We start from the raw sequence: 16,404 nt of genomic DNA on the forward strand, positions 1-16,404 counted from the left end.
AATTCTTCTTCCCTACTTCACAATATTTATTATTTAATTGTGGAGAATGAGATCTTACCAAATATTCTATTCTAATTACCTAAAGATCTTGTTGAACTCTATAAATAAGAACCAAAACCCCTAACCCTAACCCCATATTTTCGGCCCCCACCTCCCATACACTCTCTCAATTTTCTTCTTCTACACTCCAATATTTTGCTATCTTTTGGAGAAGAATTGAAGTTTAATCCAAGAACTTTGAAGAATCAAGGCTAATACTTGTTTCCTACCGATCGTTTTTCTCAAAAAGGTATTTTTGTTTAAGAGTTTTGTTTGTTCTTCTTCTACTTCTTCTTTTTCTTCTTCTAACCGATTAATCGGTCTCCTGGAACCCTCATGCATCTTGGTTGAGTGAAAGAGGGATAAAAAGGGATGTGAGAACATGTGTGTGTGTGTGTGCCGTGAGTGTGTGTGTGGCGTGTGTGTTTGTGTGTGCCGTGTGTGTGTGTGTGTTGTTGTGTTGTGTAGTGTGTGCTTGATAGTTAAATAATCTTGTGTGATAGACATGGTCTTGATTAATTGGTAATGATAAGATGAATCGTTGGGAAGAGGGAAAAGTAATGAGACATGCATGAGTAAGAGTAGTATTGAACCTAATTTGCGATATGTGCCTATGTGATTAAAAGGTGAAACTTTGGTTGCGAAGCCGGATAACGGAAAAGCGAAACTACTTGAAAACTAAGCAATCGAGGTGGGCTTTACTCTAAAAACTCTCTTTTATTTTATCTAAATGTTGTTGGACGATATAAGGGTGGTTTAACTGTTATGCCATACCTATGTTTGTTTTAATGTGATATATGATCTGCTTATACGAATTCGGGTCTGAGTATGGGCCGCAAGCCCTACCAGGCTGTGTACACGATGGGATCGAGAGCCGTCCTTGCTAGTCGGCCGGTCTCGTGGGCGAAAAGTGTGGCCACACTTTCGTCGCACCATGGAATGATTGTTAATTTGATGAGAAAATGGGAGGTTATTTTGACTGGCCAGTCTATGAAAATATATTTTGTGATACTCGTGATATTCTTTTAAACTGCTTAAAACTCGAGTTCACTTGGTAAGGGTGGCATAACTTATAAAATGTTTTGGCAACGAGCTCACTGAGTATTTCAAAATACTCAGCCCTGCATGTGTTTTCCTTGTGTGCAGGTTGAATGATGACGAGCGGTGGCGGGTGTTGAGCAGCTTAATTAATTAATATGGATATGTGGAACTCTAAGTGTAGTTGTGTCACCATACATAGCTATGCTTTTCTCTTGGTCGTTTTCCGCTGAATTTTTGATACTCTTTAGAACTTCTTTTTGGAATATTTGCATCTTACTTTCGATTGTGGCCTTAGCCCTTTTCTCGTGATTTTATCTTGGATATTTTGTCGTACTCTTCAGATATTACGATCGTCATTTATGATATCTATCTTCCTTTGAACTCCTAGGTTAAGTTGTTGCATTAAATACTCTGATATTCCTTTCAATTCTTTTGGTCAGTACTCTTTAAATGAAACCCTAGCCTATGTTTATGTTTTTTGAGTCGGTTTCGGGTAGCAGCCGCCGCATTTATTGTACCCTAGGAGGGCGGGCTGTTACAATATCCATATCATATTCCACCATCAATATCAAATACTCCCTCCGTCCGCGAATATGAGACCCGTTTTTCCATTTTAGTCCGTCCGCGAATAAGAGTCTCGGTTCACTTTTACCATAAATGGTAATAGGGTCTCACCTTCAACTAACTCATTCCACTCATATTTCATTTAAAATTAATATATACAAGTGGGACCCCTATTCCACTAACTTTTTTCCACCCACTTTTCTTAACATTTCTTAAAACCCGTGCCGCCCATGAATGAGACGCCTAATGGCGGACGGAGAGAGTAACACATAACCATTTCAGTCTCACATTATATAATTCAAATATTCACTTCAATTTAACACATAGCAATCAATCACATAAAATATGTAAAATTAAAAGTGTAATTTATACACACCTGATTAAGATAGGTAAACTACTCAAAAGCTCGATTCCTTCTCTTCATTTTCCACTCTCATATATATAGTTGTTGCTTCAAAAGTCTAAATATTCTTCTCCTTCTACTGTTCTATTTTCATTCTCATGAAAAAAAACAATGTATACACTCTACAGTCCTAATACATATCAGTGGCAAAACTATGACTCACTTGTATTTAGTTATATATATTTGTAAGAGAAACACGTATAAGTGAAAAATTAAAAACGTGTAATTTTTTAAACACTTGAGCTACAATTTACACATGCACACTTTACAACACATGCATACACATTTATATTAATTATTTAATATATATAAAAGAAATTTATAATTATACAGAATATATATTTATTTAAAAAATTATTTCATGAATCAAAATTATCTATTTATTTGACTATAATAATTGATTATAACACTATGTATATCATCTATGGCACACACTTAATATATCTATAGTAAAAATGACAATATAATATACTAATATATAAAATAATGCATGTTTTTCGATTAGGGATGTCACAATAACATATTTGTTATTTTGGTCCATCTACAAAATAATGTTCATATTTGTTTTAGCATATTTCATTTTTTATTTTGTAGATGTTCATATTTGTTTTAGCATATTTCATTTTTTGTTTTGTAGATGGACTAAAATAACAAATATGCTATGATAATATATAGACAAAAGAATGTATACTATATATACCATACAAAAAATCACTATTACGATGATAGAATACATAGTACCACATAAAACTAGTCTTACACAGTTACACCTTATTAAAAGAATAAAACAATTCATATTATAGGTGTGTTTATTTTCATGAAGTGATGACAATTACATTCTCTGTGTTCTCGTTTATCACAAAATTGATGAATTTGTTTATTATTAATAGTTTGAAAAATATCATTATTAATATTCACAATTAGATTGTCATTTTTTACTCAGCTTCCATTCAATTTTAATACGAAGAATTTCACAATAAAATGTGATAGACTTGATAAAAAAAATTAAATCTTCAATTTCTCAATAAAAGTTGATAGACTAAATAAAATATTAAATCTTCATTAATTTTTTGACTACTTATTAAGGAAATAAGGTGTAACTTATCAAGAGAAAGAAAGGTGTAATTTTTTGACTACTTATTAAGAGATAGAAAAGACATTTAATAAAAACGCTATCCACTTGTACAATGTTTCTTCGCTACCTGATACTAGAGATGTCAGTATAGTCCGTAACCCATGTGCTGGCCCAGATAATCCATCAAATTTATAGGATTAGGGCTGAAAATTTCTTGCCCAATAAAATCAAAACCCGATTAGCCTGCACCCAATTAATCCGTAACCCGTTACAGCCAGACCCGAAAACCCGATGGATTGGCCTGAAAATTCAATAAAATTTCTTATTCTATAATTTTTACTCCTAATTCAACACTTCATTGATTAATTTTATAATATAATAACTAAAAATATAACTTTCAATTTTATATTAAATATAGAAATTATGTATTGACTTTTTATTAATATAATAATCGATAAATAAATTAACAACTTCAAATTCACTTAAAAGTATTTAAATTTCTAAAATATGCATAGAAATTTCAAGAAATATCTTAAATATTAGTATTAGGTCATGTTTATGATTGAGTTTAAGCATATTTCTCAAATTTATCATAATTAAATGTTTCATCTTGTATGAATATAACTAATTTTAACAATTATTTATTGGATCGGTTGCATGTTAATATTATCGGTAGCAACCCGATTAATCTGCAATCGATTGACCCGCAATCCGAGTAGGGTTAACCCGAAACCCGACGGCAGACCCGATTGACATCCCTACCTGAGACAACTAATAAAATTGTACTGCTACTTTTTAACTTTTAATAATATTTTGTATTTTATATTAGTTAAATTTTTGTTCTCTCTCTTCTTCGAGCACCAGGCAGCCATGGTTTATATTTCTGCAAAATTAAATTTCAGCCCCTCCACATCATTTAATTTCCTACAATTTAGTCTTCAACAATGTTAGATTGGCTTAATTATTTGGACTAAAGAAATAAGTAGTATATCTGCATAATGTTAAGGAAAAAAAATGTAAAACTGTAGTGATTTATAAACTTGCAAAAGTACGAGTATACAAAAACAGTTAATCAGGTCGTTTTTAATAAGGTTAAATCAGATCGTTTTTGTACGAATATACTAAAGACAAGCAAGGTCGGAAACGATAGAAATGAGCAAATCGGAGGATAAGTAATGAAAGCAATACACCGTGGAAATATTGCAGGCATGAAAGCAATATATCAAAAATTGTAAGGGCTTGAAAGATGGTACCTACTATTGAGAAGGGGCAAATGCCCCACCTCATGTCTCTATACAAATACATGTAAACATGGAGTATATTATACTCTACTACTTTAATATATGTATATTCAACTAATTTGCTCCCTCCATTTAGAAAAAAAAAAAAAAAATACTCTCCCTGTCCCTTAAAAATAGACTACATTTTAAAAGACGCGAGTTTTAATGTAAAAAATACTCCCTCTGCCTCTCATCGATCTTCTAGACTACGAAATGTATGAATATATGAAACCTCTTACAAAGTGGAGTTGAAGCTGTGTTGTGGCCAGTGGCGGATATAGGATTCAGAAATGGAGGGAGCGGAATATATTTATTAACTATTAAAAGCTATGAGAATAAAGATAGCATATTTGATTATCATCGATATCTAACTAACATTGTATACATATAGGATTTAGATCTAATTAGTACTTCATCCGTCCCCCATTAAGAGTCACACTTTTCCATTTCAGTCCATCCCCAATTAAGAGTCACAATTCATTTTTACCATAAATAGTAAGTAGGTCTCACATTCCACTAACTCAATTCACTCACATTTTATTATAAAACCAATATAAAAAAATGGGTCCCACATTCCAGTAACTTTTTCAACCAACTTTTCTTTACATTTCTTAAAACCCGTGCCCGGTCAAAGAGTGACTCCTAATAGGGGACGGAGGGAGTAATACGTATGTTCTTAATTATGACGATTAATAGTAAAATTTTAGTCAATTCATCTTAGTAATAAAATAAACAGTGAATTAACTGTGATGATTATTTCTCTCAATATATCACATTAGTAAAAATAAACATCAACTCAATGAACATAAGAGTTTCGATTAGTTATGTTCATTTAGAAGGCGTTTACTTTAGGTATAGCTATATAGGATATATTGATAAAATAATCATCACAATTTTGACTGTTTATTTAGATGAAATATCGATCGCCATTTAATGATTCCACGTTTTACTACAACGAAAGCAATGCAGGCCAATAAGTTAACATGCCAACGACCATCTCAAAACAAAGCCCACAAAAGTCATAGAAACACAACTATATATTCATCTAAACATCTTGGTCTTGAAACATCTTTTGGGCTCCAAATAAAATTGTTTGATCATAAAATGTAAAATATCAAATTCTACTAATCATCTTTAGTGGAAATACTAAGGCTTAATTATTGTAGTATAGAAATAAGTAGTATATATGCAGAATGTTAGGAAAAAAAATGTAAAACTGTGATTTATAAACTTGCGAAAGTACGAGTATACAAAACAGTTAATCGGGTCGTTTTTGTACGAGTATACGAAAAGACAAGCAAGGTCGGAAACGATAGAAATGAGCAAATCGGAGGATAAGTAATGAAAGCAATACAACGTGGAAATATTGCATGCATGAAAGCAATATAGTTTGGAAATATCAAAAATGGCTTGACGTACAAAAGGATAAGTTGTTAAAAGATGGTGCTACTATTGAATGTGAGACCTCTCACATCACAAAAACGTACGCCAAGCTGGGAAAGGAGAAATATCATCAAATTGATGTATAAGTGATGATAGCAATAGAAAAATTTGAAGTGATTGAAAGATGCTATCCGCTGATTGATTTTCTATAAGAAGGTGACGATGAATTCATAATCGACATAACAAAATTTAAACATGGCACTCCTATCTTCTACTATCATTATTGTTTGCTTCTTGTGCATGACTAGCCTGCCCTTATTTGCCTCTGAATCGGAAGATCTACAAATATACATTGTTCATGTTGAGGCACCTGATGCACATGTTGCTTCTGAATCGGAAGATCTGGAGAGCTGGTACCGCTCTTTTCTACCAGCTACCACAACAAGCTCGAGTGAAGATGAGGCGCAACTTGTTTACTCGTACCGCCACGTGTTCAAGGGATTTGCTGCTAAGCTTTCACCCGACCATGTGAAAGAAATGGAGAAGAAGAAAGGATTCATCTCAGCACAGCCCCAGAAATTGATGTCCGTGCAAACGACACATTCTCCCAATTTCTTGGGGTTGCACCAGAATATGGGGTTGTGGGAAGACTCTAGTTATGGTAAAGGTGTGATTATTGGCGTGCTGGACAGCGGAGTGATGCCTGAGCATCCTTCCTTCAGCGACGAAGGAATGCCACCTCCACCAGCTAAGTGGAAGGGCGAGTGTCAATTCAGCGACACAGCCTGCAACAACAAAATTATTGGAGCAAGGACCTTTAACTACGGGGAGCAGAGCCCCCTTGACGATAATGGCCATGGAACTCACACTGCGGGCACTGCTGCTGGACGCTTTGTGCAAGGCGCAAATCTTTTTGGCAAGGCTAACGGCACTGCTGCTGGCGTTGCACTACTTGCTCATTTAGCCATATACAAAGTGCTAAACAATGGTAAAGGAGGAGAAGCAGCTTTCCTTGCTGGAATGGATGCAGCAATTGAAGATGGAGTCGACGTGCTGTCGATATCTATAGGCTATAACGATGCAACACAAATAAAAAACTTGTATGATGATCATTTTTCAATTGGTGCATTCAGTGCGATGGAGAAGGGTATCTTCCTTAGCTTCTCTGCTGGAAACGAAGGGCCTCATCCCTCATCTGTGGGACACTGGGCACCTTGGGTTCTGACGGTTGGAGCAAGCACGTTGGACAGAAAATTGAGTGCAATAGCAGTGCTAGGAAACAATGAAGAGTTGGATGGTGAATTAGTTTATGACTTTCCACGAAAGCTCTTCCCGCTTGTCTATGCGCCGTACTGCAGGGCAAGCGACATCCGAGGTAAGATAGTGGTGTGTGAGGATGACGTAGAAAAAAAAATTCCAAGTGGCGTTGCCGGCGCGATTCTCATAAACAAGGAGACAGATGGAAACACCATTCAAGTTGAAGCCAACAGTGTGCCAACAATACATTTCAGCTATGCCGCGGGATTGAAGATCAAAGCTTACATAAGTTCAACGGCAACACCCACCGCCACTATTTCTTCCCAAGGTACCGTGATTGGTGATGAGCGTGCTCCAGTCGTCGCTTCATTTTCTTCCAGAGGTCCTAGCATACCAACCCCTGGAATCGTGAAACCCGACATTTTAGGCCCCGGAGTTAATATTCTTGCAGCATGGCACACTTCGGTCGAAGGCAACACCAACACAAAATCCACATTCAACATAATTTCCGGTACCTCAATGGCGTGCCCGCACCTGAGCGGTGTGGCGGCTCTGCTCAAGAGCGTGCATCCCGATTGGTCTCCTGCTGCAATCAAGTCCGCCATTATGACCACTGCAGATGATGTGAACCTCGCTGGTAATCCAATTGAGGACGAGAGGTTCCTCCCGGCCGACATCTTTGCCACGGGATCAGGTCATGTGAATCCATCAAGAGCTCAAGATCCCGGACTTGTCTACGACATCCAGCCCCAAGACTACCTTTCTTACTTGTGCGGTCTCGGCTATACGGACCGCCAAGTAGAGCGGTTTCTACATAGGAGGGTGAATTGTGCAGTCGAATCCAAGATAGCGGAAGCAGAGCTAAACTATCCTTCATTCTCTATCATTTTCAGTGGCAGATCAACTTCCCAGGTTTACACCAGGACCGTCACAAACGTAGGGGACCCTGACTCGTCATACGAGGTGGAGATTTCCCCACCTAACGGAGTTGAAGTTAGTGTGGAGCCCGCCACGCTTGACTTCTCTGAGACAGAACATAAACTGCAGTACAAGGTTACATTCAGCCGACTCACTCCGAATACCGATTTCGTGGAAGGATTCTTGAAATGGACCTCTCCCAATCATTCTGTTCGGAGCCCTATTGTGGTTCGTTTGTCTTGAAACCAACCTCTATGGATGCTAATAATTTCAAATTTATACTACTAGTATAAATTTGATTCACATGCGAGTCCTTATTTTAATTACTACATGTCATGTATCGAGTCCAGCTGAATTATCAGCTTCATTCCGGGTCGGTTCTTTCCTGGAATGCATATTATTATAAATAAGGCTATTGTATTTTCACATTACATATGAAATATAAATATTTAAAAGTTGATTATTTCTTCTCCCAATCATAATTAAACAAACTATGGGTTTGAAACTAGCTAGTTCTCCTCCGACCAGCTTTGCGCAACTCTCTTCGCATCAGCGTTTAGACCCCTCGTCATTTCATCTGGTTCTTACTTTTCTCATGTCATGTCATAAGCCAAGAACCTGTATTGTAGTTTTTACATAGCTCAACATATGAACCATATTGTAACATCTATTTTCATACCAATCACTCAGGTTTACTTTTAATTAATTAAAATGAATTTTACTATCCACCATTTTCCATTTTTACACCACTAAGTTTAATTTCAATTTAATAAGGAAAAAGTTGTGATTAACAATCGTAACTCAGTTAAGTTGGGGGTTGAAGTAGAAAGTGTGATAGATTACGCGGGATAAGGAAAGACGTAAGGAACAATGGGAGATGGATTAAGTGGAAAGATAACTTGTAACAGCCCGGATTTCTAGGGTATAATAAATACGGCGACTGCTACCAAGGCGGACTTAAAAGCAACAAGAACATAGGCTAGGGTTTCATTTAAAGAGATTTGACCAAGGTATTAAACGAACTATTAAAGCAATAAGTCAACGGTTTAACCAAGTAAATCAATGAAGAATAGATACCATAAACTATGATCAAAAGTCAAGGGTTTGACATAAATTCAACAAAACACAATATGTCTCGATCTTCTAATTCAAAAGGATAAGTTCGAAACAACCAAATGATAATAATAAGTTTCATAATTCAGAGGAAACAACCAAGAGAAAGTGAAGCCATATATGAAGACACAACTACACTCGAAGTTCAAAATATCCATCTTATTTAATTAACGTGCTCAACACCCGCCACCGCTCGTCGTCGTTCAACCTGCACATAAGGAAAACACATGCAGGGCTGAGTCATGCCAAAACATTTTATTAATTATGCCACCCTTACCATAGTGAACTCGAGTTTTTGCAGTTATCAAAAGAAATATCATCGAATATCACAAAATATAATTTCATAGACTTGCCAGTCAAACAAACTCCCCAATTTCCTCATCAATTTCCACAATCACAACATTACCATGGTGCGACGAAAGTGTGGCCACACTTTTCGCCCACGAGACCGGCCGACTAGCAATGACGGCTCCCGATCCCACCGTGTACACTAGCCTGGTAGGGTTTGCGGCCCTACTCAGACCCGAATTCGTTTATACATATTCATAGCCCTATAGCCCAATGGAGCAAACTCTCAAACTGGGCATCAGGCGCACAACATCATCAAGAATAATCACAGGCATGGCATAACAGTTTAAACCACCCTTATCCCTCCACATTCATAAATTTGCAACATAAAAGAGTTTAAGAATAAAGTCCACCTTGACTGCTTATGTTTCTAGTATGTTTCCCTCTTTTGTTATTCGGCTTCGCAACCAAGGTTTCACCTTTTAAATCACATATGCACATATCATGTATTAGCTTCAACATCAACTCCTAAATCATGCATGTCTCAGCGTTTCCCCTTTTTCCCACCGATCCAGTTTACGTTTATCATTCAAACCAAGACATATTCATCATATAAGTTTATACACTCAACAATCTTAGATCTAACATCAACTTATGTCACACATGAGTGTTATTCACATGTCACACACACACACACGCACACACGCACGCATACACACACGCATACACACGCACATGCACTTCCCGTACCATTTATCCCACTTTCACTCAATCTAGATGCATGAGGGTTCAAGAATACCGATTAATCGGTTAGATGAAGAAAGATTAATATATAGGTACCTTTTCTTGTCAAAACGAACGGTAGAAACAAAGTAGAGACTTGATTCTTCAACAATTCTTGAGGCTCAAACTCTAATTCTTCTCAAAAGATGAAGAATTATTGGAGAAAAGTAGAAGAAAATTGAGAGAGAGTGGAGAGGGAGTGGCGTGTGATTTGGGGGAGGGGGGCAAAAATTTTGGGGTTATGGTTAGGTTTTGCTCTCATTTATAGGGTTCAATAAAATCTTTAGGTAATTAAATAGAATATTTGGGAAGATTTGATTCTCCACAATTAAATAAAACAAATATTGTGGAGTAGAGAGGAAGAAACAAGAAGTGGCGTGAATTAGGGTTTCAAAAATGGGGATTTTCGAAAATCCTTGGCTTTTATTTAGCCAAGATTTTGTTTGGTATATTTTTCGGAGTAGAATAAAATATCACGGAGCAAAATAAAAGAATAAATCTCCCACCAAATATTGGAAATAGGCGTGTATATGGGTTCTCCCATAAGGGTATCTCCACCGGCGCCCCTCCCACTCGCCCGTCGGGGACGGGCGACCTGACGGGCGCCATAGTGGGCGGGAAAGGCGCCCACGCCCGTCCCGTGTGCCCATGCGATGGCCTCGCCCCTCCCGTCGACGTCCTACCTGACGGGCGCCACTGTGGCGTGGGTAGGACGTCCCACTCGGACGTCCCACCGATTTTTATTTTTTTTAAAAAAAACTCTATAAATATGGCTCGTGTCGAAATTTTAATTCCGTAAATTTTAATTTTAATTGTGAATTTATTAATTTTATTGCGGGAAGTCCTAGTGGGAAGTCCTAGTGCAGTGGGTGTTGGGACTACCGCAGCGAAAGACACGGAAAAACAAACAGGTCCTTAACGGATCTATTTAGGTGATTATGCATTCGACTCCAATTTCATGCAATAAACATATATCTATAGATATAACATCAAATAAACACATAATCATGCATATTCGATGTAGATTCGATTGTTACCTCATAATCCATCATTGGATTGACGTTGCTAGCTGCACCACCCGGAGATCCTTGGTTTATCGACCACGAATCTTCCGTACTATTCCCTTGTCCTTGATTCTCCATCCGTGTGGGCGGATCTTAGATTATCAATTAAATAACTTTGAATGGATCTAGGAAAACCCAATACAAACGCCAAATCGTCTAGATCTAACCCTATGAATTATGATAGATCAAGAACAATAATCAAAACCCTAATTCTCCCACGTGCTAGGCATGAAAATCGAGACCAAGTGAGAGAGGAGTGGGAGTCGCCGATTTGCCTCCTAGGGTTAGGGTTTTGTGTTGTCTTGGATTGTATGCTAGGGTTTCCATTTCATTCATTATTTATAGTGGACCTTATTGGGCTAGTAAGGGGATCCATGGAATGACTTAAGTGTTGGGCTCACCCATTAGATAATTAACTAATTAAATCAAATGACCCATGATTTAATATATTATTAATGGAATATTATTTTGTTCCACTAAAGAATAATATTGCACTCCCGCTTAAATCACCAAATTACAAATAACTTGGGTCCATTTTATTTTATAATATTTCCCGCGTTTAAGATTATCTTGATCCGTCAATTTAATTCTATTGTCTGCTATGTGACTAGAAATAAATTAATTCTCCAAAGAGTTTTTCTAGTTTGAAACTTTATTTATTATTCGTGGAATAAATTCCAACTGCGCAGTTTTCTGAATAATAAATTCTTTTTCAAACACCTCTTGGGGATCACCCAATCATACCACACTGGGCACGCGAGTTCTATGAAATAATATTCCAATACCTTCATGTTATTCAATTACTACCACCCAAGATATCATGAACTTGAGTTACGTACAAACTCTCACATATTGATAAGTCAAAGTGACGTTTGATTGAATAAACAATATTGATATTAATATCATAGACTAGAAAATACTAAAACTTTCTGAAATATATTCTTACAGTAGATAGCAATAAAGAATACATTTCGGATTAGATCCTTTCAGTGCTTTACCACACCGGTGTTACTAATCTCTTCTTAGGTAAGAGAGAATTATCACAAACACCGCAACCGTACCAATAGGTAGCCAAAGCCTATCTAGGTTGTGAATACGTTTTTCTTCTTACTAGATCTGGCCAAGTCCCCTACTGGAAAACTCATGAGGAGATTCATCGAATTTCCCTACTTGACCTTCTTAGTAAAAAGCCTTAGACTTGTTTATTATATTTCAATAATAAACCATTATATTATATTATTTATTCTCATAATTAGGTAAACAAATGGACGTGGCGTTTCTCGTATACATGCACAAGCTGACTGTACAAAGGCATGTACGCTCGAAGCATCTTTTAGTATACAAACCCCAACAGTGGAAAGGGCTAGTGATGTGGCAGTGGAATGGGAAGGGCTAGTGGTGACGTGGCATGGGAAGGGCTAGTGGGAGGAGCGAGTGGGAGGGGCGCCACCGGAGACACCCTAAGGAATAGATTTTAATTATTAACTAAAATAGGATATGACAAGATCTCCTTGAGGTATGGTAAGATTTGCTAGAATATTAAATTCTAGGTATGAAAGGAAATCAATAAGGGATCAATTAAACAAATAAAATAATTCCTTCTTCCCAAACTTAGGTGATTTTCGAAAATCACCTAGAATAAATATGGGTGTCGATTTCTCTCATAGAGAAATAGAGAAGAATTAGGTTTTGGATTTAATTTGGATACATATCCCAAGAAATAAATTAAATCCGGAAAAATAGGATTTCTCTCCAATAATGTGAAGGGGTTAAAAAATGTGGTTATAGTATTTATGGAAATATCCTAAAAATCTCACTCACCCTTAAACAAATAATTCACCACATAATTTCACCTTTAATTCAAATATTCATAAGCCACGTCATATACTCAACGAGTTTGACTTTTCAACTCAAACTCAACCCTAGACGCGACTTGGTCATAAGAACTCATGCAATAAATTCATTCGTCAATTAATTCACGTCTCCCACGTCATCAATAAAAATTTTACGGCTCTAAAATTAGGGTTCGAAAAGTGGGGTGTTACATAACTTCTTTTTCTTCATTTTATTATTTTACTTTATTTTCCCATAACCAACTTAACTCATCCTTGTGTTGTGCTATACGAAAAATATAGTACAACACAACATGATTTGGGCTTACCTGAAAAAACAATATGCACCAATTTCAAGCTCAGATCAATATCTTATAGACCAACTCAAAGGATTTAACATTGTCAAAGGGGGATCAAATCTAACCAAGCTCAAGAAGGAAAAATTCTCTGCACTTTTCTACCCTTAATCAAGGTGGAGAATTCATTCTCTTCATTTTGGCCCAAAATTTTCCATTTCAAAGTATTTTTTTTTCATACAAATTGAAATTTTAAAATATTTTATTCAATAAAAATAATAGGCGTAACTACTGATTAAAAATTATTCATCATAAAATGAAATTTAATTAATCATAATATTCACTTTACAACATACTCCCTCCCTCCGTCCCAGTTTAAGAATCTTATTTTGTCATTTCCATCCGTCCCAGTTTAGAGTACCATTTAAAATTTATCATATTTGGACATAAAATTAAACCTCATTGTTGATAAAATTTACACTCAAATGTCATTACTTTAATAAATAAAAAAACAAAATTCTAAACATATAAAAAGTCAAGGGTCCACTTTCCACTACCTCACTTCAATTATTACATACTCCAAACAACCACTATCTCACTTCAATTATTAAACACTCTAACAATTTCTTAAAACTCATGAATAAACTAAATTGCACTCTTAAACTTAACTAAATTGCAATCTTAAACTGGGGCGGAGAGAGTATTAAATGTATATCAAATTACATTAATTTTGTTGCGAGCATCAAGACGTTATCATAACTGGTTATTATATTAATTAAAAAAATTATCCTCAAGACATTATCAAAATTGTTACTGTATTAATTGACAAAATTATCCTCTAACATAACAAATTAAATTTTGCTGCCACAACATCAATCGCAGTCGTTTAATATGGCAAACATAATACTGATATTTAGTCTTAGTTATGCATGAAGATGCAGTTACTAATATTTAATCTAAGGGCATCCACAATGGGGCGGAGGATAGCCCATCCTAAACTCCGCCACATCATTCTATCCTCCTACCATTCCACCTGCATTGGGGCGGACTATAGCCCGCCCTATAGTCCGCCCCTATAGTTTTTACTTCTATTTTGTATTTAATTTATGTTTGCAAATATATCAAGCAAAATAAATATAAATAAAAGCACCACAATTAAGGCGAATCCTACATTTACTTAATTAAAAAAAATTTACAAAGTTAGAAATAAAAAACAAGTGCACTACTGATAAGGCTAGTCTAAAGCATTCCCAACTTGCGCAGAGTGTGTCGATCATCTCCTGGAGGTATGCGACTTGAGTCGGGTCGTCCGTCTGCCTGAGGACATTGTGCGTGTCCAACAACGTCCTAAAGTTGACGGAGGCCACCAACTCCGTGTAGTCATGTTCTGCAGCCAAAGTCTGGTCCGTGGTCGCGCTCGGGTTGGGGTCGGGGCCGGGGCAGGCGGCGCGGCCTGTGAGGATGTCGCATTCGCCTTGCCCTAGCCCTTGCCCTTGGCAGCCTTGATGCCAGCGGGACGCCGGGAGGACATCGGTGTGCTGGAACTCTCATCCTCGTACACCGGATGGTTGAGGTCCATTGGAGCTGCGCCTTTTGTCGCTGCTCGTATAATCACCGGCGAAGGTGTGCTTCGCCCTCTTCTTCGCCGCAGCCAATTGGGACAGCATACCTCCAACGAACTTATGCTTCTCCTTCAAGAGGTGCCAGAACTAGAAGTGCTTGAAATCGACGTACAATGACATCTACGACGCAACAACTTTGTCACGCACATCCGTCATACTCTCGCCGCTGCCCTGCTCCCTCATGCACATCTCGTACTCCGCCGCTAACAAATTGACCTGCTTCTTTATTTGTTCCCAGTGCTTGCGGAGCGGCTCCCTTTCGCGCTTGTATGCGGTCGGCGGCTTGGCGTCGTTGTATTTTTCAGCGATGCGCTCTCAATACGCACATATCTTCTGGTTGTTGACGAACACTGGATCCTCTGAAATATCAATCCAACACCTCGTCAAGATGATGGATTCTTCCGAACGGTAGTTCGTCCTCCCCCGGGGTGAACTCTTCATTCACCGCTAGAAGCGGCAACTTCTGGGCTCTTACCTTTGTCCGCTTCTTCTTGGTGGCGGAGCCCGAGGCGGCGGAGAGTGCAGCGTGGCCGCGGAGTGGGGCGGGTGCGCGGGTGGAAAAGGCTCCATGTCTGACAGCCCATACGACTCCGTGCTGAAATTGGGATCGTACTGGTTGTTGGAGTCGAAGGGATGGTATTCATCGAGTTCTGTACCCGGCTACCGTGCACCACTACCACTGAACATCGAACTATTCGGACTTGGGTAATCTCCGGGATTCATTTTGTTTGAAATATTTAGAGAGCGTGGATGAGTGGATGGAGTGAAAAATGGGATGTATATATATTGTGTGAAAATTGAAAAAAATTAAAAAAAACAAAAACAAAAACGCGTCGCATCGTCCGTAGTATCGTCCGCGTCGCTCACAGTGGGACGGACCATACCACGGAGATGCGACGGAGGATGCGTATCGTCGGCGAAAGATGCATCAGGCGCGGATGATGAAGAAGCCATCGTCCGTGAGGCTACAGTGGCGGACGAAGGGGCGGAGGATGCATCGTTCGGGCTATCCTCTGCCCCATTGTGGATGGCCTTAGTTAAGAAAGAATATGCAGATGATTTACAAATACAGCTTTGAGTTTTGACTTAGTCTTTTACAAGGACAGCTAGAATTAGGAGTAAAAATTTACTCCATACTGTTTACTTCGAAAGATATTGATAATTTAATTAAACATGTAGTATGATTAAATACTTCAAAGATAAAATGCACGTAAACAGCGGATTAACTAAGAGTAGTTTTTTCCAATCAATCCATCATATCATAAATATAAACAGGGCTGGAAAAGGCTAATTTGGAGCTTGATTCGACAGTAAAGAACGCATGAAATGCTGCATTATACAACAAAAGCCCCTTAGGGACTTCTTAGTATGATGGAATAGAATGAGGAGGAAATGGAATGGAGATGGGAATGGAATGACAATTCCATTCTATTCCATAATACCCAG

The 16,404-nt window shown here is 37.6% G+C and overlaps 1 pseudogene; it reads left to right on the forward strand.

Annotated features, from left to right (window-relative positions):
- The first annotated feature begins 6,033 nt into the window (after window positions 1-6,033).
- On the forward strand, window positions 6,034-8,423 carry LOC125194226 (subtilisin-like protease pseudogene; annotated as a pseudogene).
- The last annotated feature ends 7,981 nt before the right edge of the window (window positions 8,424-16,404 follow it).

Source organism: Salvia hispanica, chromosome 4, assembly GCF_029641045.1.
Source record: "Salvia hispanica isolate PSC_SH4W2 chromosome 4, Shi_PSC_v1, whole genome shotgun sequence".
Lineage (NCBI taxonomy): Eukaryota > Viridiplantae > Streptophyta > Magnoliopsida > Lamiales > Lamiaceae > Salvia > Salvia hispanica.